At 40.8% G+C, this 24,843-nt stretch overlaps 1 protein-coding gene across 9 annotated transcripts in view; it reads right to left on the reverse strand.

Moving 5' to 3' along the window:
- The window catches only part of Atp11c (ATPase phospholipid transporting 11C), a 187,813-nt gene that overhangs the window by 141,676 nt on the left and 21,294 nt on the right, over nt 1–24,843 (reverse strand). The gene's annotated exons all lie outside the window — the stretch shown is intronic.

Raw genomic sequence — 24,843 nt, forward strand, 5'->3', positions numbered from 1 at the left:
AAAACTATCAATATCATTAAAATGAGGAAAAACCTGGAAAACTACTATAATCAAGAGAAGTCATGGGGATGGTGAGGTTGCTCAGTGGTTAGGAACCCTGGCTGCTCTTCCAGAAGATGTGGGTTCAATTCCCAGCAACCATAACCATCTATAATTCCAATCTCTAGGGATGTAACTCCCTCTTCTGGCTCCTGTGTTGCACAAACATACACGCAGGCAAAACACCCATATACACAAGATACATAAATTTAAAAAAAATAATGTATAAAAAAGGGAATCCATAGCTAGGCGGTGGTGGTGCATACCTTTAATCTCAGCACTTGGGAGGTGGGGGACAGTGGATCTCTGAGTTTGAGGACAGCCTGGTCTACAGAACAAGTTCCAGAACCACCAGGGCTACACAGAGAAATACTATCTCAAAAAACAAAAAATCCATGGTGGCTAAGTATGATGTTATCTTAGATAGGATTATTAACAGAAAAGGCATATTAGGGATCAAGGAACTTGAATAAATTATGAAGTTTAGTTACTACTAACACATCAGGCATGGTAGTGCATGACAGTAATCCCGGAACATCTGTGAAAGAGGAAGGAAGATTGCTAGACATCCAAGGCCTAACAGGCTTAATCAGTGAGTTCCTGCCCAGTCAGAGCTACCCTAATAAGACCTTGTTTGGTTTTTTTTAACTTTTTAAAGAAAAAAGAGATTGTTCAGTGCATAGAATGCCAGGCAGAAGTTGAGTTCAGATCCCCCAGATCCTACATAAATGCTAGGAGGTTATAGCAGCTCACCTGTAATACCAGAGCTCAGAAGGTGGAGAAAAAGGTTCCTCAAGCAAGCAGGCTAGCCACACTAGTCACATCATGGAGTTCTAGGTTCAACTGAGAGACCCCCAACTCTGCAACTGAGTAAAACTGTTGACATCAACCTCAGACTTCCACTCATACGTGTACACATGTGCATGTTCACAAGTGTGCATGCATGCATACACACACACAAAGCACATACACCGTACACACATAAAAACTTGTTAAAAAACCAAAAACAATTTAATATTGACTCATTAATTGTAAAACATGTACATTAATCTAGTAAAATGTTAATAACAAGGGAAACTAGGTGTGGTATATATATATTGGAAACTATAACACCTTTGCAAATTTACAATTATATAAAGTTAGTGTACCAATAAAAATTAAAACAAAATTTAAAAATTAGTACTAGATTCTTCCATATAATAAACATATACAATTAGATACTGGCCAGCAACACTGACAAAGTAACTATATAAAATGTAAATATTCTCTACCTACCTTTTGTATTATTTCTCTCAAATTCAAAAAGTCTAAGACCTCATTAGCTACAACAAGTTAGTAAATTTATGCAGTAAAAATTCCTATTTTTATCTATTTCCTTTATTATGACAGATATACTAGCTTCCATTGTTTGAAATGTATCTAAACACAGTGAGGTTTATTACTCCCTATTTAATGAATTAAACAGGAATCTAAAATTACTAATAAAAAAATAAATGTTACCTTCAATGAAACGTTAATTGCTTACTTCCTGTAAGCTTTTTCTTCCAGAACAGTCTTTCTGGGAAGCACTTTAAGTGAACATTAGGAATCAAAGCATGAATTATGGATAGGGTGAATAGGAAGGAAGAGAGGATGGACTGACAGAGACAATGTTCCTATGGCACATCTGACCCTGGTCAACAGTCCTTAGGCAAATATGAATCCCACCCCCCTCATTCTTTGCTCCCTGTAAATCTGATAATTACTATGAATGAACTTTCTTTATAGTACGTGCCATATATTGCTTTGTTTACAACAGCCTCAAGTTTATATGAAGTAATGATATTTTTCAAATCCTGCTAACCTGGTTAATATATCAAATGCTAGCCCAGTAGTGGTGGTGCACTCCATTAATCCCAGCCCTTGGGAGGGAGAGACAGGTGGATCTCTGAGTCGGAGGCTAGCCTGGTCTACAAATGAGTTCCAGGACAGCCAGGGCTACACAGAGAAACCCTATCTGAAAAGCTTAAAAAAAAAACATATTGCAAAATGCACATTTTCAGGTTGGAAGTATCTCTCTCCTCCCACCAAAGGCATTAATTAGCAAAACTTTCGTGCTGCAGCTATTTAAAAAAAAAAACACAGTAGAAAGGCACAAACATTAAAATCATTTTAGTGAGTTCTTCTCAATCAAAAAGACTCTAGGTTACAAATCTACCCAAATCTTTTCACAGAATCATACTTACCAGTCAACTAAATTCTAATAACACAGGCAAACAGAAAAGGCTTGGAAGGTGGTGAGATAACAATCAATGTGGACAACTGCCAGTAACAAGTACAAATGCAAAACTACATAAACTTCCCACATAAGAGCCCCAGAATAGTCACTAAAATATCAATTTCCATTTCAAAACTATTCATCATCAGAGCAAGCTTCACAAATAGAAAAAAGTTTGTTACTATTTTATATGTATAAGTGTTTTGCCTGAATGTGTGTATGTGCTCCACATGTGTGCTTGGTGTGTACAGGGACCTAGAATTAGGTTACAGATGGTTCTGAGCCACCATGTGGGTACTGGGAATTGAACCCAGCTCCTCTAGAAGAGCAGCCAGTGCTCTCAACTGCTGAGCCATCTCTCCAGGCCCTATACCTCACAATTTAAGTAAACATTTTAAATATACTAAGTACATATAACCATTTCCTAATTAAAGGAGATAGTAAAAAGCAATGTATAAGTAAGTTCTCAGCAAAACATATATTGCTTGGAATCTCTTTATGCAACAGGTTGTTAGGCGATGCTTAGTGACTTGATTCTACAGAATATGGTATGGAAATAGAAAAAAATAGTATCTTTTCAGTAGATAAATCTCACAAATACTATTCTACATAGGTGATTTAAAGGCAACATTGTGTTTGTTTATTTTTGTTAACTTGACATAAAAGAGAGCACTGAGGAAGTTAAATTGAGGAATTGCCTCCCCCAGACTGGCCTGTAGGCATGTCTGTGGGACATTCTCTTGATTGCTGATTAGGTGGGAGGGCCCAGCCCACTGTGGGAGGTGCCACCCTGGGGCAAGAGATAGCTGATTAAGTAATCAAGATGAGTAGACCAGGAGCATTCCTCCATGGTCTCTGATTTGTTTGGCTCCTGCTAAGTTCCTACTGTGGTTTCACCTCAACTTACGACTGTGATGTGGAAGTGTAAACCAAATAAACACTTTCCAACCTCAAACTAGTTTTGGTCAGTGTTTTATCATGGCACCATAAAAGAAATTGGGACCAACACCAACAGTGATAAGTCATGCTGGTGATGTGTACCCTTGATTTGTTATATAAATGACACTTTACTGCCTCTCCAAGCTCAATAAGTCCTATTTAATCATCAAATTAAAAAAAAAATCAGGCTGGGCAGTGGTGACACATGCCTTTAATCCCAGAACTCGGGAGGCACAGATCACAGACGGATCTCTGTGAGTTCTAGGTCAGCCTGGTCTACAGAGCTAGTTCCAGGATAGCCAGGACTGTTAACATAGAAAAATCCTGTCTCAGAAAAAAACCGGACAAATTCTGATCAAGAAACATTATACAAAATGTCAATGTACTTCATAGAATTGTCAATTTCATCACAATGAAACAAAATCTGAGAAACTGTCACAACAAAAAGCCTAAAGAGAGATGATCACTAAATTATTCTGGGATGCAAAGACAAAAAATAACATTAAAGGAAACTGAGGAAATGTAAACCAATATGGTCTTTATTTTAAAGTAATACCTCAAGATTGGTTCATTTAGTGTAATGTGTATAATATTAATACTGGTTGTAGGATATATGGAAATTCTCTGAACTATTCCTAACTTTTCATCTCTTCAAACCCAGAAAGTACTTTATAGCTTCACTTTTGGATGGTTCAGCAATTAAAAGCACTTATTCTTGCAGAGGACCTGACTTTGATTCCCAGCACCTACATGGAAGTTCACAACTATCCATAATTCTAGTTCTACGGGATTCAATGAACTCCAAGGTCATCAGGCATGTGTGTGGTACACAAACATACATGCAAGCAAAACACTTATACAGTTAAAATTAAATAAATAAATAAGCAAATGTTCTAAAATCTTTCCTTAGTTATCTTTTCCCCCTATTCTAATCAGAATGACAATCAGCTAGGACTGGATGCCTGCAATGAGAGAAAAAAAGCACTACAATTAATTTTCTATGGGTCACCTAACAGCATCCAGGTAAAATGGTTTTGTCAAAATTGTGCCCTTGAGTCAAACATGAAGCAAATTTAGAATTAATGACAAAATTGGGGATGAGTGACCTTTAACAACACAGCTAATCCATCAGCTTGATGATGTGGTACAGTTCTGGTGTCTCAACACAGCCAAAAATATACACACGAAAACAGTGATGATGTTTCATGATACTTCAATTTAAAAAGAAGCCTAATGAAACCACAATACAATAAGCTTTAGCAAACAAACAAAAAGACATATCACTTGTGTTGATAAACAAAAAATTTAAAGCCAAATCCTCCAATACTTACTAAAAATCATGGACACTGTTAGTTTTTCAATCACTTTCTGGGTTTAACAAGATAAAAGTTAGACTATAGAGGGAATCACAAATGGAAAACACTTTTTTTTTAAACATCTAGGTTTGTGTTGAGTAGGCAGATCTTGCTTACATTTCAGATTACGACTGACAACATCTACTCATTTAATCTCCAATATGCTCACAGGAGCTGGGGCCTTCTGAATAGGTTATAAAAGTGGATCCTTAATGAAAGGTAAATAACAACCCAGCCACAAACCCTTTAATCTACAATTGTGTCCTGCCTGTAAGATAATACAATAGTAGCACAAAGCTTGTGGAAATAACCAACCACTATCTGATTTGACTAAAGGCCCACTCCATGAGATGGAACCATACCTGACACTGCTTGAGTGACAAAGAACGTGAAATTAAATAACCCAGGGATCTAGGGGAAAACCAAATACTAGTGATCTACTAAAAGAACATATCAATAAAATGATTCCTGATAACATTCTGCTATACTCATAGATCAGTGTCTTGCTCAGTCATCATCAGAGAAGCTTCCTTCTGCAGCAGATGGAAAAAAATACAGAGACCCACAGCCAGACATTATGCAAAGAGTGAAGAGACCTTGGGACACACAGCTCTAAATGGGCTGTCTCCATCAAATTCCTCCCTCAGGGGCTCAGGGAAGCCTATGGAAGAGAGGGCAGAAAAAGTGTAAGAGCCAGAAGGGATGGAGAACACCAAGAAAACAAGGCTCTCAACATGAGCAATGCACATATGAACTCATAGAAACTGAGGCAGCATACACAGGGCCTCCATGCATCTGCAGCAATGGGGTCCTAGTGCTGAAAGAAGTGAACACATGCCTCCATCCCTAACCCAGAAGTTATCTATGTCCAATTGATAACTATTTGCAAATGAAAATTTAATTTTCTCCAAAGAATTCTCACTGAGGAAACAAACTACTCTTAAGGGCAGGCTATATGACCAGCAGGAGATGGCTAACAGAAAATGACCTCAATGGCATCATTGCAGGTTCCTTGTCTTACAATGTTATGTCAGAACTTTTTTAAAAATGTTACTTTTATCTGTATAATATTGTCTCCTCTCTTTGTATCCTACAAGTCCTTTTCCTATATGTCTTAGTTGGGGTTTTTATTGCTGTAAAGAGATACCATGACCATGGCAACTCATAAGAAAAACATTTAATTGAGGGGGCTCACTTACAGTTTCAGAAGCTCAGTCCATTATCATCATGGTGGGGAGTATGGTGGCATGCAGGCAGACATGGTGCTGGAGGAGCAGCTGAGCATACTACATCTTGCAGGCAACAAGCAGTCAACTGAGACACTGGGCCTTTATGCTGAGCATAGGAAATCTCAAAGCCCGCTCCCACAGTGACACACTTCCTCTAACAAGGCCATACCCACTCCAACAATGCCATTCCTCCTAACAGTGCCACTCCCTATGAGATTATGGGGGCTAATTACATTCAAATTATCACATTCCACTCCCTGGCCCCCATAAGCTTAAAACAATGTCACAATGCATAATGCATTGAGTCCAACTTCAAAAGTTCCCATAGTCTATCACAGTCACAACGTTTTAAAGTCTAAAGTTGAAAGTCTCTTCTGAGATTCATGCAATCTTTTTTCATTTTTTTCTTTTTTTATGCAATCTTTTAAGTATAATCCCCTGTAAAATAAAAATTCCAACACATAATGGCACAGAATATACATTACCATCCCAAAATGTAGGGAAGGGAGTATAGAGAGCCGTGCACGGCCGCGCCTCAAAGATGGCACAGGCGTCCGGCTTCCGCCTTCCCGATGGCAGGTGTTCTCTGGGATAATCAACTCCTTATTTGGCTTGGGCGTGGAATCTGGCTTGCTTGTGTATGTCTGACCCTATCGGCATTGTCCACATGGCACTACAGGGTTGGTTGCCCCGTGGCCATAAAGGGCGTGGGTTGGCTTTCCCCGGAGTCAGAAGATGGCTTTCCCCGGGGTCAGAAAATTGTTCAAGGTTCCTGAATAAACTGCTTGGAGAAGAGCCTGGTGTTGCGTCTTCCTTGCTGGTCGAGGCGGACGCAACAAGTGGTGGCCCGTATGGGGAACCTTTAAGGCTCAGAACTCTTCGCAGTCAGGGCAGTGCACTGGTAAATCCCCAGGTAAGGTGGGGATCCACGACAAAAGCGGACAGGAAAATTAAAGAGTGGAGCCGCGACAAAAGCGGACGGGAAAATTAAAGGGTAGAGCCGCGACAAAAGCGGACAGGAAAATTAAACAGTAGAGCCGCGACAAAAGCGGACAGGAAAATTAAAGAAAGTGAAAGCAGGTGAAGGCAAAAGTGCTGCTAGTATCATGGGCGCAACTTCTTCGCACCCAATTTTTCTGGCTCTTAACGAGCTGCTCCTTTCAAAGAAATTAGAGATTAAGAAGAGTACTTTAGAAAGATTTCTAGAGGAATGTGATGTCGTGGTACCCTGGTTTGCAGTTTCCGGAAGCCTCACGGTAGCTTCCTGGGAAAAGTTGGGCCATGATCTAGACTTCGCTGCAGAACAAGGGACGCTTAAACATGGGGTTAGACCAGTTTGGAAATTAGTGAGAGGGTGTCTCGAAGACCAGCGCTGCAGTGATGCGGTAGAGAATGGGCAGGCAGTCTTAGAAATGTTGCAGGAGGAAAGATCAGAAAAGGCCATGTCTGCTAAAGCAGCGTCTACCAGAAGTAAAACAAAGAAGGGAGAAGAAAAAACAAGGTTATATCCTGACCTTTCGGACCTAGAGCGTTCCGAGTCCCCTATCTCTTCCCCTGATTCTGATGATGTAGAGTCATTATGTGACACCTTGCAGAGCGTGAGAATAAGAAAGAAAAGGGGTAGAAATAAAGGAAAAAGAGAAAGAATTAAAGGATGTGAGTCTGAATGTGGAGCCGCTCCCTCAGCTCCTCCACCGTATCTGGAATCTGCCTCCATGTCTAGAGTTGTCTCTATGGGGAATTCTTTTAACCCGGAGGTTTGGAGACAGGTTAGAACTGAAATGCAGCTAGCTTGCCCAGTGTTTCTCAATGCCCAGACTCAACAGAGATACCATGAACCTTTGGATTTTAAGGTCATCAAGTCTCTAGCGGAATCTGCCCAGACTTATGGCATCACAGCCTCATATACTGTTGCTCAAGTGGAGGCTCTGCACAGATTTTGCATGACTCCATCCGATTGGATGAATCTTGCTCGAGCATGTCTCAGCGCAGGGCAGTATTTAGACTGGAAGGCATTTTTGATAGAATTTGCCAGTGAACAAGCTGCGATCAACAGGGCTGCAGGTGGAGGTCAAGCAGCTTGGAATGTAGATATGCTGCTGGGACAAGGCCGATTTGCCAATCAACAAAATGGATATCCACAGCAGGTTTATGACCAGATAAATCAACTAGCAACAAGGGCATGGAAGTCCCTACCTAATAAAGGGAAAGTGAGCGGCAACCTTACTAAGATCCTTCAGGGACCTATGGAACCTTTTTCAGATTTTGTGGCCCGCATGGTCGAGGCTGCAGGCAGAATCTTTGGGGACCCAGATGCCGCGATGCCGCTTATAAAGCAGCTAGTTTATGAACAATGTAAAAAAGAATGCAAGGCTGCGATCACCCCTTATAAGAACAAAGGTCTAGAAGTATGGATGAAAGTGTGCAGAGAATTAGGGGGACCTCTAACTAACGCAGGCCTTGCGGCTGCAGTTATGCAACTTAGTAAAAAGAAAGGAGGGAACACTGGGGCATGTTTTCGGTGTGGAAAAATGGGCCATCTCAAACGTAGCTGCCCTCAAGGAGAAGGTAACCAAGGAATAGGGAGGAGCCAACGCCCTACACAGCCTGAACTTTGTCCTAGGTGTAAAAAGGGGAAGCATTGGGCGAATGAGTATAGGTCAGTCAAGGACATAAATGGTCAGCCTATAACAACAGGCAATCTTTCAAAAAACGGACAGCGGGGCCCTCGGCCTCAGGGCCCGCAAATACATGGGGCAGTGGAGAATCAGGAGCAAGGCGGGAACCCGGAGCAGTGGCCAACCCTCCGTCATCCGAGGAACCGCGGAGAGCCACTACAGGCTCAGCAGGGTTGGACCTCCGTGTCACCACCAGACTCGTACTGATCCGCAGATGGGAGTATAATTAGTGGAGTCTGATTTTAAAGGCCCTTTGAAGCCGGGCACGGTGGGTTTATTGATAGGAAGATCCTACACCACCATAAAAGTGCTGTGGGATGTTCTGTATGGCAAATGTGTTGCTAATTAGTCAATAAATAAAACACTGATTGGCCATTGGCTAGGCAGGAAGTGTAGGCGGGACAAGGAGGAGAATAAAGCTGGGAAGTGGAAGGTTGAGTGAGAGAGACACTGCCAGCCGCCACGATGACAAACAGCATGTGAAGATGCCGGTAAGCCACGAGCCACGTGGCAAGGTATAGATTAATGGAAATCGATTAATTTAAGCTGTAAGAACAGTTAGCAAGAAGCCTGCCACGGCCATACAGTTTGCAACCAATATAAGTCTCTGTGTTTACTTGGTTGGGTCTGAGGGGTTTGGGGACTGGCAGGTGAGAGAGATTTGTCCTGACTGTGGGCCAGGCAGGAAAACTCTAGCTACATAAAAGGTCTTATTCCTGCTATGTTGTTAATGCTTTGAAATATCTTGAATGGGCAGGACTGATTAAACCCTCTAGTTCTGTGAGCTCCTTATTTCAGCAATTACAGACGTGATGACACCCCGGAAGCTGATGTGCCTGATCCTGATAGCCCTGATTCTGACAAGCGTGCCATCGGGAGCAGCTGAGGATCGACTCACGAGCGGAACCTGGTCGGTGGAGTTTGATAACCTGACCCAGATCCTGCGCAATGAGATCATTGCGGTCAACTCTACCCGTGTGCACCTGGCCTCCGCTGCGGAAATGATGTGTTGGCTGCGAAATTCTATCACCTTTTTAAAGGAGTGGGTGGGATTAGGTGCCCTGGCAGGCCTACTGGTACTTGTCTCCCTGATGTGCCTGTGGTGCATTGTTCGTTTAAGGGTTTCTCAGCAGCGCAATGCAGCCATCATTATCCAAGCCTTTACAGCCATAGAGGCTGGACAGTCTCCCCAGGCCTGGCTGGCCGCATTAAAAGCTTGATCGCACAGGATGCGAGGCTAGTGCACTGCACTTGGGTCTAGCTGTATTGCAAAACCCAAGAAGAGCAAGTCCAATTGCATGTGGGTTGATACCCTAATTCCCACCTCTGCAAAAAAGGGTATCGGACGGGTCAAGTGTTCTCTGGGTGGATGACACCTGGACTAACACCAGTACAATGTCCAAGTTGTATTTTGGCAGAGATTAGACCTCTGCTCTTGCCTGCTGCTTAAAACAATAAAGGGGAAACTGTAGAGAGCCGTGCACGGCCGCGCCTCAAAGATGGCGCCGGCCTCCAGCTTCCGCCTTCCCGAGGCGGACGCGACAAGGGAGCATAGTGAGAAAATACTAGACCAAAGCAAGACTGAAAACCACCTGGGTAAACTCCAAATTCTGCATCTCCCTGGCTGATGACAAAACACTCTTCAGATCTCCAATTCCTTTCAGCTTTGTTGACTGAAACATACTTCTTTCTCTTGGGCTGGTTCCACTCCCTTTTAGCAGCTGCCCTCAGCAGGCATCCCACAATTCTGGCATCTCCAACATCTTGGAGTCTCCAAGGCAATCCAGGCTTCAAATTCACAGCTTCATGCAATGGCCTCTCTACTAGGCCTCCATTCAGGGACACCCCTGACACATGTCTCAGTAGCTTTCTTTAGATGAGGAAACAAATTCCATAACCCATTTTTTTCTATCCTTAACTCTAAAGCCACGTGGCTGAAGCTGCCAAGTTCTGCTGCTTGCTGGGGCTGGAAAATGGCCCCCCTCATTCAATTATATCTTCAGCAGCTTTCTGTCCTTCACTGCCTAAACTTGGCTGTCCTGAAACTTGTTCTGTAGACCAGGCTGGCCTCAAACTCAGAGATCTGCCAGCCTCTGCCTTCCCAGTGCTGGGATTAAAGGTGTGCCCCACCATACCTGGCTCTAAATTTTTCTTTAGTTCCTTTTCACAAGTTGGAAACTTAGCTGGGTGGGAGAGCCCATAGGTCACCACTTCCTTTATTCAATTTCTTAATCCATTTATCTCCTTGAACACAGGACTTAGCCCCATTCCACTTCCTGGCACTCTTATTTCCTCAAAATTTACATTTTGTAATCTATCCTGCTCAGCTAGTTCCTTTTCATTATATATCTTTATAAGCATGAATACTAGTAACCACAGGACAGATTTTATACTAGGTGATTTTGAGATTTCTTTTTTTTCCAATAGAGTTAATCCAAAACTCTTCACTTTAGCCTCAGGCAGACTCTGGAAGTTTCTTCACCAAAATATCACAAGAATGATCTCTAGGCAACATACTAAAATTCTTCTCCTCTGAAACCTCTTGAGTGAGGACCCGAAAGTTCAAATAACCCTTAGCACCTCTGTCTTCCATGCTCCTACCAGTATGGCCCATTAAGCAGTGCTTAAAGCATTCCACTAATTTCATAACCCAAAGTATGAAAGTCCAAATTTCTCCAAACAAAAACATGGCCAGGCCTATCACAGCAATACCCCAGTAACTAGTACCAACTTCTGTCTTAAGAGTTTTTATTACTGTGAAAAGACACCATGACCATGGCAACTCTTATAAGGAAAACATTTAATTGAGGGGGCTTGTTTACAGTTTCAGAGGTTCTGTCCATTATCATCATGGAGGGTAGCATGGTGGCATGCAGGCAGATGTTGTGCTGGAGGAGTAACTGAGCATACTACATCTTGCAGGTAACAGGAAGTCAACTGAGACACTGAATAGCATCCTGAGCATAGGAACCTCAAAGCCTGCCCCCAGAGTGACATACTTCCTCCAACAAGGTCATACCCACTCCAACAAAGCCATTACCTCCTAGTAATGCCTCTCCCTATGAGATTATGGGGGTAAATTACATTCATACTACCACAGTATATATTGCCTTCCAGTTTTGTGTTTTTATGGAATTACTGAGTGTGCTAACAAGTGGGTCTCTATGTCTGTTTTTTCTGCCTTTTCTTGAGTTAATTTCCTTTTGTCCTCTTCTGATGCGTTAATTTTTATCTTATATTTTATTTTATTATTACCCCTTAGAAGCCTGTTTATTTTCTAATGAGAGATAGCAATGGAGTTGATGTGGATAGGAAGGGAGATGGGGAGGAACTGGGAGGAGTAGTGGGGGGGAACCATAATCAGGGTATATTATGTGTGAGGGTAAAAAAAGCTATTTTCAATAAAAGGGGGGGGGGGGGAGTCTATGTTCCCATACTGAAAAAAGTAGATCCTTTGTTAATGGGACCAGAGGCCAAAAAGATTAGCATCCCACTCTTTTTGTTGTCATGTAAAGACAGTATTTGCTCTTATTAGGCACCAGCTCTACCAGATCCCTCCCTGATCCTGGACTTTCCAGGCTCTAAAAAAAGAGAGAAGTAAACTACTGTTATTTGAGTCACCTAATCTGTAGCCCGAATCTTAAAAGGTCTTACTAATAAAAACTAACCCGGAGTCAGGTATTAGGGTAAATGCTGGAAGATCAGAGAAACAGAACAGGCCACAGCTAACCTCTCCTCACCAATTCCTCAGCTGATCCTGTTTCCTCAGACTGTCAGCCTCTTAGTCCTCATCCAGAATAAATCTCAGCTGAACTGCTGTACCTTCTGCTTCCTGCCATCACTTCCTGGGATTAAAGGCGTGTGTCACCATGCCTGGCTGTTTCCAGTGTGGCTTTGAACTCACAGAGATCAGGATGGATCTCTGCCTCCACAATGCTAGAATTAAAGGCGTGTGTGCCACCAATTTTTTGGCCTCCATGTTTATCTAGTGGCTGTTCTGTTCTCTGACCCCAGATAAGTTTATTAGTGTTCACAATATTTTGGGGAACACAATATCACCACACTAATCTGTCATTCTGTAACATGGAAAGGCTGTTGGAAAACATATTGCCGGGCCTAATTCCCAGTTTCTGATACAGTAGGTCTAAACCAGATGCCTGAGAGTCAAATTTCCAATGCCTTTAGGTGATGACACAACTTCTGTCTTCTCTAAACATTCCAACATTTTTAAACAAATATGATCAAATGTAAGGACTTAAATTTTAAGGTCCAAACCAAATTTATGTGATTTGAGGATTTTTCTGTTCTTTTTCTTTTACAGCAAGTGATTTTTGAAGTCTTACTCCAGTTCTGAACACTGTACTCAAAACTGGCATTAGGAGTGTAGTGAATAAATAAAAGCATGTATCCTTTTAAATTTTGCTGTAGGATGGGAGACAGCTAACAACTAGTTCTATATGATTCATTATTAAAATTATAACTGCTGGAACAACTATGTAAGAGAATTACAAGGTACCTCCAGAGTCTGCGAGACTGGGTAGTCTGACCTCATATATGGTCAGAGATGACTTCCTTAAGGAAGTAGAGTTTAGTTCTGAAAGAGTAGAAATAGGGTTCTGAGGCAAAGCATTCCATATAGCATCAGTTGCCAGTATAGTGAAAATGAAATGCAGTAAGGGAGTACAGCCCAAGGGAAGAATGGCATGAATACAGTATAGAAAAGGAAGATGTCACACAGGTAGGCAGGGCCTGACAGGCACACTGTAGATATAAAGGAAATCACTAAATATTCTTGGAATAACTTAATGTGTATCTTAAGATTCATTAACCTAGTTGCTTTGCAAAGACAGATTGCAAGCAGAATTTAGTAATGGATGGGGTAAGACAGAATGAGAAGAGAAAAGATTCAAGACTGACTTCCATGCTGTTATAAAATGCTGAAAATTGATCATTAGCCTTTTCCAGACTGACTTGACCTTTGCCCTATGAAACAGCATGAGGCAAAAAATGGATTTTATTTGTCCTTAGGAAAAGACTGGGCTTATAAAAATCTTAAACAGTACGATGTCGGATCAAATGCCTGCTCCCCCCCCCACACTGTCTAAGAATGGAAAATCTTTTTGAGAACATTATATTTAAGCTCAAAGTTAACCTATTGTCTCTTCACAGTCATGGAAGCAAAAACTGACAGTAATTCATCTCGTTCCACAGTCTCTGAAGTACCTTATTTTTAGATTTCTAATGGCATTTATGACTTTCTATCATGTATTTTCATTATACAACTATATATCTTTTCTCTCTACACTCTTAAGTTCCATAATGAAACTTTATGGTTCAACAAAAGTAAGAAAACCTAAAGCTGTGTACTTCAACATAGATGTGTTGGAGCTACAAATGGCATTTAAAAGAACAGGCAGAAAATTATGTCCTGTGGTGATATTGTGTTCCCCAATATATTGTGCATCCTAATAAACTTATCTGGGGTCAGAGAACAGAACAGCCACTAGATATAGAGGCCAGAAAATGGTGGCACACACTTAGCATTCCAAAGGCAGAGATCCATCTCGATTTCTATGAGTTCAAGGCCACACTGGAAACAGCCAGGAATGGTGACTCACGCCTTTAATCCCAGGAAGTGATGGCAGGAAGCAGAAAGGTATATAAGGAGTGAGGACCAGGAACTAGAGCCTGGTTAAGCTTTTAGGCTTTTGAGCAGCACAGTTCAGCTGAGATCCATTCGGATGAGGACTCAGAGGCTTCCAGTCTGAGGAAACAGGATCAGCTGAGGAATTGCTGGAATTGGCAAGGTGAGGAAGCTGTGGCCTGTTCTACTTCTCTGATCTTCCAGCTTTAACCCAATACCTGGCACTGGGTTTGTTTTTATTAATAAGACCTTTTAATATTCATGCAACAATGTCTCATTAAACAAATGTTTTGAGTACAGAAGGAATAAAGTGCTTGTTTATTACATTCAGATTTAAAGGCGCACGCAAATATAATTTAAAAAAATAGTAGGGACTGGAGGGAGAGATGGCTCAGAGGCTAAGTGTTCTTGCAGAGGACCTGCGCTCAGTGGGGATCAGATGCCCTTTCTGAACTCTTGAAGCACCTGCACACTCACATGTGCACATTCCCACAGACAACCCACATACATATACACACATAATTAAAAATAAAAATAAATCTTAACAAATGCTAAAAATATTGCCTTCTGTAATTGGAAGGACTACTAAACAAGAAAAGGTTGGAGAATTAAAGGCAAGGATGGAAATATTTCCACTGCTTTGTGTCACCAAATCCTTAAAAGTGCACTGGCAATGACAGATTAACATCAACTAGAATTCTGTAGCAGATTTTGAGCATAAATAATTTCTACACTTACAAGAAAACCTACACTCCAATAGTCTGAATCATGTGCTAGGCCAAGATCTTAGTTATTCTCTTTTAGGGGGATAATCTTATCACCTATTAAAGCACCAAGGGGGGAAAAAACTCAGTCCAAAATCTTATATAAATACCTCAGCTTTGATCCTCACATTATAACTCACTAATATACCATTCATTAGTTAAAGCTTTTTTGTACTGCTTGCTATGAGTGAACCTGTGGCATAGTCATGCCTTTGTACTAACTAAACACTTTCAGATGAGATCTAAAATTCTGGACTGTTAAAACTAATCCTGCTGGGGTTGGGGATTTAGCTCTGTGGTAGAGTGCTTTCCTAGCAAGCGCAAGGCCCTGGGTTCGGTCCTCAGCTCCAGAAAAAAAAAAAAAAAAAAAAAAAAAAAAAAAAAAAAAACTAATCCTGCTTTGTGGTCTAACAAACTTCAACAATTGCTTGCTCACTAGACTCAATTTTGTCAAATGACACTTTCCTTAAGATAGGGTCTCACTGTGGCTCAGGCTGGCCAGAAACTCACTACAAAACCCAAGCTGGCTTAAAACTCATGGAGTTTGCCCTGCCTTGGCCTACCAATGGCTAGGATTAAAGGAAGGTGCTACCACATCAGCTCAAATGATACTTTATCAAGAGGTCTTCTTTTGCCACTCTATGATTAACTCCAGACAGGTATTTCTATCTTCATTCTCTGTTTTAGTTTCCCTTTGTCATTCATTACTAATAATTTCACATGACATTACGTATCACTTTCATATCATACACATTATAATTCCTGTTGTCTAGAACCTCAAAACCAAATGTTGAAGAAAGCAGAAAGAGCCTACTTAGTCTAGAACCCAAGATAGCCTCATGGTTTAAGAGGCTGACAACTTGCCCTTACTATGTTCTTACATAACAGAGAAATGAACACTTTTTCAGGCCACTAATTTAGAATTCTTTGCAACATCATCTTAGCCTTTTAAAAACTGATATCTTCTCTTACATTAGAATGTAAGTTAAATAAGGGCAGACTTCTGTCTGATTTGCTCACCAATACATTTCTAGCAAGTAGAAGACAATATATGGCCTATGGTAGGGAACTCCACAAATATGTGTGAGCTGCTTAAACATAAAACTTTTTTATCATAACCACATCAACAAATCACATTCATTACATCAAGAAGTTGAGTTCACAAAAATCCAAATTGTATGCAGGTGAGGTGGCACACACCTGCAATCCTAGCATGTGGGAGACTAAGACAGAAGGAGTGCACGTTTGAGGCCAACCTGGGCTATACAGTGAGACCCTGTCAAAAACAAACAGATCCCAATTGCTCCCAAGATGGTGCTACCAAAATTGATGTATCTCACTGACTGCTCTATCCATTTTAATGTCATAATTGGTGTATCTCACTGACTGCCCTATCCATTTTAATGTCATCTCCTTAGACTTTTCCTAGACATCCTATCACAAACAGATCCTAAAGCCAAGCATGGTGATGCATACCTTTAATCCCAGCACTTGGAGGGCAAAGGCAGATTTCTTTGAGTTTGAGGGCAGCCTGGTCTACGGTGTGAGTTCCAGGACAGCCAGGACTATGTAGAGAGACCCTGTATCAAAAAAAAAAAGAAAAAGAAAAAGAAACACAGATTCTAGGAGCTTAGGAGATGATACAGCAGCAAAGAGCTTGCCATTTAAGTCTGAGGAACTGAGATGAGCTAGAAATCATATGAAAGCTGTGTGGGCATAGGAATCTGAGGATGGTGAAGACAGATTCAGGGGATTCCTGGACCAAGCTGGTTAGCTAAACTAACTGAACAGACAAACTATGGATTCAAGTGAGTGACTATCTCAATATACAAAGGTAGAAGAGTAATCAAGGAACATACCTGATGTCAAACTCAGGCCTGTCCACATATGCGTGTGTGTGTGTGTGTGTGTGTGTGTGTGTGTGTGTGTGTGTGTGTGTGTGTGCAGAATTATTTCTTCCTTTCCAGTACTATTTTTAGTAGCTAATAAGTACATAGGATTTTCATGATTCTTTTTGTTTGTTGCCTTCGGCCTTGTGGGTACTGGGGTTAAAGGCGTATACTACCACACCCAGCTTTTTCATGATTTTTATTGACATGATTGACAGATTTCACTAACATGTCAAACACAGGATCATATGGGTATGTATAATATACTTAGGCAATTGGCCTCCCTCATCCTCAAACACAGGACTAATGTGCCTCTGTTTTTTCACATCAAGGTTTTATCTCATCACCTTGCTTGTAGATTGCTTGTAGATTATGTAATCTGAGGTGATCTTCTAGAACTTGGCAATAGCCAAGTTGGACATTCTGGAACAATCTGAGAACACACATTGACATGGACTTAAATTATGTTTTTTTGTTTTTGAGGTCTCACTATGCAGTCTTGGCTGGCCTGAAGCTTGCTATGCAGACAAGGCTTGCCTATGAATCACAAAGATCTGCCTGCCTCTGAGTGCTGGGATTAAAGACATGTGCTACCACACCTGATAAATGCTGGAATTTTTAAATTATGGTGTTTCCTTCTGTATCTTGTTGGTAGTAGTGGATACAACAATGTACATGTGGGATAAAACTGCCCATTACATGCACAAGCACACACACAAATCAAACAGAAATCTGAGCATGATTGGGAGATGGTATTAATGTCAAAATCTTGATTATGACCTTATACCAGCTTTGCAAACTAACACTGAGATAAACTAGACAAAAGGTGCACAGCATCTCTACACTTGTTCTTATGATTTTATGTGTGTATATAGTTACTTTGATATAAATTTATATTCATTCAAATACTGTTTCAACTTAGAAACTTTATAATGTTACAGAATTCAGTTGCTTATTTTCCTGAAGAGGAAAGGAAGAAAATGGAAATGAAAGAAAGAAAAAGCACACTACATTGGAATCTTCATCGAGGAAAGAATACAGAAAAACAAAAACAAACAAACAAACCAAAAAACATTGCATAGGCTGGTGAGATGGCTCAGTGGGTAAAGGCACTTGCCATCAAGACTGAGTTTCACCCTGGACCCACATAGTGCAAGGAAAGAGAACCAATTTTAGCAAGTCGTCTTCTGATATCCACAGGTATAATGTGTTCAGTGCACATACACACGGTGCAATAAAATTTAAAACACTGAAATCTTTGTAAACAAATCATATGCTAAATTTACTTCATGATCTCCAAGAGTAAAGAGTTATTATGAAGTGAGTTTAACCTGTGCATTTAAAAGACCTGAAAAAATGAGATTCTGTTTGTATTCATTTGTGTGTGTGTGCTTGTGCATGTAATAGGCAGTTTTATCCCTCATATAGGTTGTTGTATCCACTACTATGGGCAAGATATATAATGAAATATAAAGTAAGTTGCCAAACTTCAAAATTTTTATGAAAGAGAAATGGGCACTGGGGAGATGTCTCAGTCAGTAAAGTGCTTGACATGCAAGCATGAGGACCTGAATTCAGATTCCTAGCATCAAAGTAAAAAGGTAGATGCAGCAGCCCATTAATGTAACCCCAGCACTAGAGGGGCAGAGAAAAGCAAGTCCCTAGAACTTACTGGAAAGCCAATCTAGCCAAAATGGTGAGTTCCAAGTTCAGTGAGAGACCCTGTCTCAGAAAATAAGGTAGGGAGCAATGACATCAACTTCTGGCCTCCACACTCACGCAGCACACACAAGTACACCAGCTTTCTAATTTTGGTACAGGGAGAGACTGCTTGAACAAAATACATATAGCACTAACCATAAAGAAAACACGGTGCTGTAGAGAAGGCTCATCATTAACAGCACTTGCTCCTCTTCCAGAGGACAGGAGTTTGATTCCCAGCACCTACATCAGGCAGCCTACAACTGCCTGTAATTTTAACTTAAAGGGATCTAAAGGCCGTCTTCTGGTCTCTGAGGGCACCCACAAACATGGACACACATACACGCAGAGGAGAGAGAGAAAGATGGCAGAGGAGCCTGAAACCATGCTGTAGCTCCCCTTTTCAGCAGCTTTGATTGGTAGCAAAGACTTTTCAGAAAACAGCCACTCTAGATTCCCATACCACCCCCAAAGGTCTCATCTTCAGCTGCAGCCTCTCTGGGGCCAAAGAAACCTTCTAGCAATACCAAGGGGAAAATTGACATCCTGCTAAAGACTGTGAGAGATAGCCCTATATAAAAACATAGGAATGAGCTATAAAACAAAAGCAAAACATCCAAAGACTCATTGACTTCATCAAAAAAGTTTCTGAAATTTGTGGACAGTTGTTTATTTATGTGAAGCAATCCTTTCCCCTTCCCCAGACCAGGAAATTGGAAGCCTCATGAGTGTTTTGACAGTAGTGGTAAAGTGGCTCAACATCACTGAAAATCTTAGCCATGGGAATAAACAACAGAGATAATTTGCTACAATTTGCTATTTTCAGAGAAAAAAAAGTCTAAAAAAATTGATACTGGGACAAGAGACTTAATGGATATCAACTACTCAGCATGTATCTACTATGTGGACTCACAAAAATGAGATATATGTTGATACAATACAACCTAAAAGGTTGACATGAGTATGCCTATTGTTCCTGTCCATTATAGTTGTTTCAGATCTTCCTCCAGGGTTAGAAAAGAGATCAAAACTATAAATTTCTTCATTACCAACCAGTTCTCAAAAAAGCAGGAAATAAATAAATGTTTTTCTTTTAATAAGAAAAGAAACCCCAAAATTTTACATTAAAATTAGAAACTCAGGCTGGGGAGACAGCTCAGGGGGTAAGAGCACTTACTTGGTCAGCAAGCAAGAATAACTAAGCTGAAATCCCCAGCATCTACACAAAAAAGCTAAGTGTGACCATGCACACTTGTAACTGAATCATGGTTGGGGGAGGAGACAGGAGGATTGCTAGGGCCTGCTGGCAGCCAGCCTAGCTTCAGGTTCAGGGAGATCAGATACACAGCACAAGATCAGGAGTTCAAAGCTAGCCTGAGCTACATGAAAAACCATCTAAAAACATAAAGACAAATGTGGTGATACACACCTATAATCCCAGCATTCTAGGCGTAGAAGAAAGGAGATCGATCACCTCTGTCTCTGCACATGTGCAGAGGTGGTCTGTCTGTCTGTTTGTCTCTCTCACACACACACACACACACACACACACACACACACACACACACGAAACTCACAGTAGTACATAACTGCCATCAGTGCTAGAGAGTCTGAGGCAGGAGGATCATTCATGGTTTGATATAAGCCTGAGTAACATAAGCAAGATACTTTAGCCCTCTACCCCCCCCAAAAAAAAACAGAGACAAAAAAGAATAAAAATTTTACAAAAGATTGGCAGGTGGTGGTGGTGGCAAGATGACTCAGAAAAAGTGCTTGCCATCAAACCTCAGAATCTGAGTCTGATCCTGAGAACTCACGTGGTGAAATAACTGACTCCCAGAAGTTGTCCTCTTGTGGTGATATTTTGTTCCCCAAAATATTGTACACCCTAGTAAACTTATCTGGGTCAGAGAACAGAACAGCCACTAGATATAGAGACCAGAAAATGGTGGCACACACGCCTTTAATCCTATCACTCGGGAGGCAGAGATCCATCCAGATCTCTGTGACTTTAAAGCCACACTGGAAACAGCCAGGAATGGTGGTGACTCACGCCTTTAATCCCAGGAAGTGATGGCAGAAAGCAGAAAGGTATATAAGGAGTGAGGACCAGGAACTAGAGCCTGGTTAAGCTTTTAGGCTTCTGAGCACAGTTCAGCTGAGATTCATCTGGATAAGGACTCAGAGGCTTCCAGTCTGAGGAAACAGGATCAGCTGAGGAATTGGCAAGGTGAGGTGGCTGTGGCCTGTTCTGTTTCTCTGATCTTCCAGCTTTAACCCAATACCTGGCATTGGGTTTGTTTTTATTAATAAGAACTTTTAAGATTCATGCTACATCCTCTGACCTCCACACCTGTGCTGTGGCAATCCTTTACCCATATTCACTCACAAAAGAAATAAACAAATGTAAAAGCAAATAGAAACTTGCCATGATAGTTCTTCATTGTCAACTTGACTGGATTTGGAATCAGGACAAATCTACAACACTAATGTGCTTATGAGGGGGTTTTCAGAAGTGTTTAACTAAGCAGGGAAGACCCACCTTGAAAATAGACAACACTAACACTTTCCTTGTCAAAGCAAAGTTCTCCTTAAGATGCTTTTGTCAGGTATTCTACCAGAGCAACAAGAAAAGTAACTAGTCCATTTGTTTATGGAAAGACTGTAAGCATGATATGTGTAGCTCAATGGTGGAGTGTGCTTGTTTCAGCATGAGCTAAAGGAAAAGAGGAAGGAGAGAGGGAGGAAAGGAGGGAGAGAGGAAAACACACAAAGAGCCACAAATTTAAATAAGATATTGGTAATACATAAAAACAAAAAGGGCCAGGTAGTAATGGTATATGCCTTTAATCCCAGCACTCGGGATTATGAGTTCGAGCCCAACCTGGTCTAAAGAGCAAGTTCCAGGATAGCCAAGGCTACAAAGAGAAACCCTGTCTTGAAAAACAAACAAACAAAAACAGGAATACAATGTCTCATAAATCAATGTCAGAAAAAAAAGTCAAAGGAAACAATCAAAATGAGCCATGTGTGGTGGTGCATGCCTTTAATCCTAAACAATCAGGAGGTAGAAGACAGGAGGATCAGGAGTCCAAGGCCAACCTTGGCTATATAGCAAGTTCAAGATCAGCATGGATTATATGTATGAAACCATGTTTGAAAGAAAAAAAAAAAGAGCATGGAGATGAGGCTTAGGTGCTTAAGGGTGCTTACTGTTCTTGCTTAGGATCTAGATTTGATTCCTAAAACCCCCAACCAGCTCACATTGGGGAGCAGCTCACAACCCCTATAACTACAGTTCCAGGGAATCTGGCACCCCCTTCTTAAGCTGTGGGCACCAGTACACATATGATGCACACAAAACTCTATCACACATACACACAAACACATTTTTTAAAAAGTGAAGAAACACTGAAGCATTATCGCATATTCAAAATACACATGGCCCACAAACATAAATAGATGATTGACTTCAACAGTAATCAAAGAAATATGAGTTAAAATCAGAAGGAAGTAAAATTTCTTTTTTTTTTTTTTTTTTTTTAGACAGGGTCTCACCATGTAACTCTGGCTGTCCTAAAACTCACTATGTAGACCAGGCTACCATTGAATTTCAAGTCATCTGCCTGCCTCTGCTTCTCAGTGCTGGCATTAAAGATGTGTACCACCATGCCAGGCAGAGGGAAGTAAATTTTAATAAACTAGATCTGCTGAAGGAAAAAAAATCAAACAAGTGTTGAAAAAATATAAAACAGACAGATGTGGGGGCATATACCTTTAATTCCAGAGCTCAGGAGGCAGAGGCAGGTAGACCTTTGTGAGTTTGAGGCCAACTTGGTCTACACAGTGAGTTCCATCAAGGACAGCCAGGGCTATGTATGTAGACGGATCCTGTCTCAAACCACCCCCCAAATGTATAATAATGGAAACTGAAGCTACTATGATAACATGTTGATGTAGCTATTGAACAATTTATGAAGTTTAAGACCTATCGTTACTAGCATGTATGAAATTTCCTACATGTAAGCTTGAGTGTGTATGTATATAAGCATACATCCTACAGATATACATATACACACCTAAAGGCATACTGTTCATAAGAACAACAAAAACCCTGGAGAAACTGATCCACCAAAATAAGAATGGCCAGGAGTCTGGAGAGTTGTTGGCTCAGTTGGTAGAGTACCTGGCACATAAGCATGAGGATCCGAGTTTGATCCCTAACACAATGTAAAAGCCATGGTGTGTACCTGTAATCCCAGTGCTGAAAAAGCAGACAAAAGAATCCTTGAGGCTTGCTTGCCAGCTAGTCTAGTCAAATCAACTAGTTCCAAGTTCAGTGAAATCCTGTTTCAAAAATAATATGGAAAGCAGTTGAAGATAACCCAGAACTAACCTCTGGTCTAGACATATCATGCACCCCCCCACACTAATAATGAATAAATATTAAAAACAATAATCAAAATGAAGGAGGGACAAATTCAGGTATATTCCTATGATGGTGAATCTTGACTGTCTAGTTAATAGGATTTAAAATCACTATGGAAACAAATCTTTGAGTATGTCTATGAAAGATTTTTCTAGATTAGGTTGGGGTAGGAAAAGCCATCCTGACTACAGGTTGACCCATTCTACAGACTGAGGTCCCAGACAGTATAAAAAGAGAAGGTATACTGAATATAAGCTTTGTGCTTCCAAACTGTGGATATGTGGGCAGCCTCTTCCTGCTCCTGTAGCCATGCCTCCCCTGCCAAGATACACTATCTCCTGGAACTGTAAGCCAAAATCAACCCTTCTTAAGTTGCTCTTGTCAGGTATTTTCTTGCAGCAGTAAGACAAGTTAACTAGTTCACTTCCTAAAGTGGATTATTACTCAGCATGAGTAAACTACACCTATATTTTAAACAAACAAACAAAAACCCACAGAACTTTATAAGGTCTTAGGATATAGTGCAAGAGTTAAGAGAATCTGTTACTCAATCATGAGGACCAGAGTTCAGATTCCAACACCCACCCACATTGAGCAGCTCAAATATACCTGTAACACCAGCCAAAATGTCCCAATGCTCTCCTTCTGACCTCCATGGACAACACCACACACATGCACATACACTAACAGACACATAGACACAAGTGCACACACACATAAATAAAATAAATCTTGTAAAAAATATAATACTGAGTTTAAACATTATTAGGCATTTTGATAATGCTCTAAATAAGAAAAAAGAAATAATGTATTATGCAGGCTTGCACATAAATGCGTTTAAGCATTTTTTAGATGGTATCTCAGTATGTAGCCCAAAATGACCTCAAATTTACCATTTAGCCCAGTCTAATATTCAAAATCCTACATCATTGAGTGCTGGAATTATGAGTGAGCATCACCACATCTGGCTTAAAACAAGCAGTTGTTTGTAAATAATGAATTAATTATAAAAACTGAAAGGTTCACCAGGAATGGTGGCACACACGCTTAATCCCAGCATGGGGTGGGGGTGGGTGGCAGATCTCTAAGCTTGAGGCCAGTTCAGTCTACAGAGTGAGTTCCAGGAAAGCCAGGGCTACACAGAGAAACCCTGTCTCCAAAAACGAAACAAAAGCTGAAAAGTTCACAATAGTAGGGAAGTAGATGAGATCTGACAGTAACATTATAGGTAAATAACATTGTAATTTCTCAAGTTAGGCAGTTGACATTTAAATGTTTATTATGCACTGTATTTTTATCTATTCTGTATGTATTACAGTTTTATTAACTTAAAATTTAACTTAACTTAAATTTAAAGATAATATCTGGGGCTGAAGAAATGGCTCAGTGGTTAAGAGCACTGGCTGCTCTTTAAGAAGACCTGGGTTAAGTTCCCAACATCCACACAGTAGCTCTAAAAAACCTGTAACAAGGCTGGAGAGATGGCTCAGAGGTTAAGAGCAGTGACTGCTCTTCCAGAGGTCCTCAATTCAATCCCCAGCAACCACATGGTGGCTCACAACCATCTGTAATGAGATCTGGTGCCCTCTTCTGGCCTGTAGACATACATGAAGTCAGAACATTGGATACATAATAAATAAATAAATCCAAAAAAAAAAACCTGTAACACCAGTCCCAGAGGATCCAACATCCTCTCCTGGCATCTGTGGGCATTGCACACACATGGTACACAGGCATACATGCAGGCAAATCACCCATACACATAAATTAAAAATAAAAGTTAAAAAAACTGAAGTGATTTTATACTGGTAGTTTGTGCACCATTAAAAAAAGTCACTGGTGGTGCACGCCTTTAATCCCAACATTCGGGAGACAGAGGCAGGTGGATCTCTGTGTGTTCCAAGCCAGCCTGATCTACA

The sequence above is a fragment of the Peromyscus californicus genome, unplaced genomic scaffold (genome assembly GCF_007827085.1).
Source record: "Peromyscus californicus insignis strain IS unplaced genomic scaffold, ASM782708v3 Scaffold_10__1_contigs__length_136768540, whole genome shotgun sequence".
NCBI lineage: Eukaryota > Metazoa > Chordata > Mammalia > Rodentia > Cricetidae > Peromyscus > Peromyscus californicus.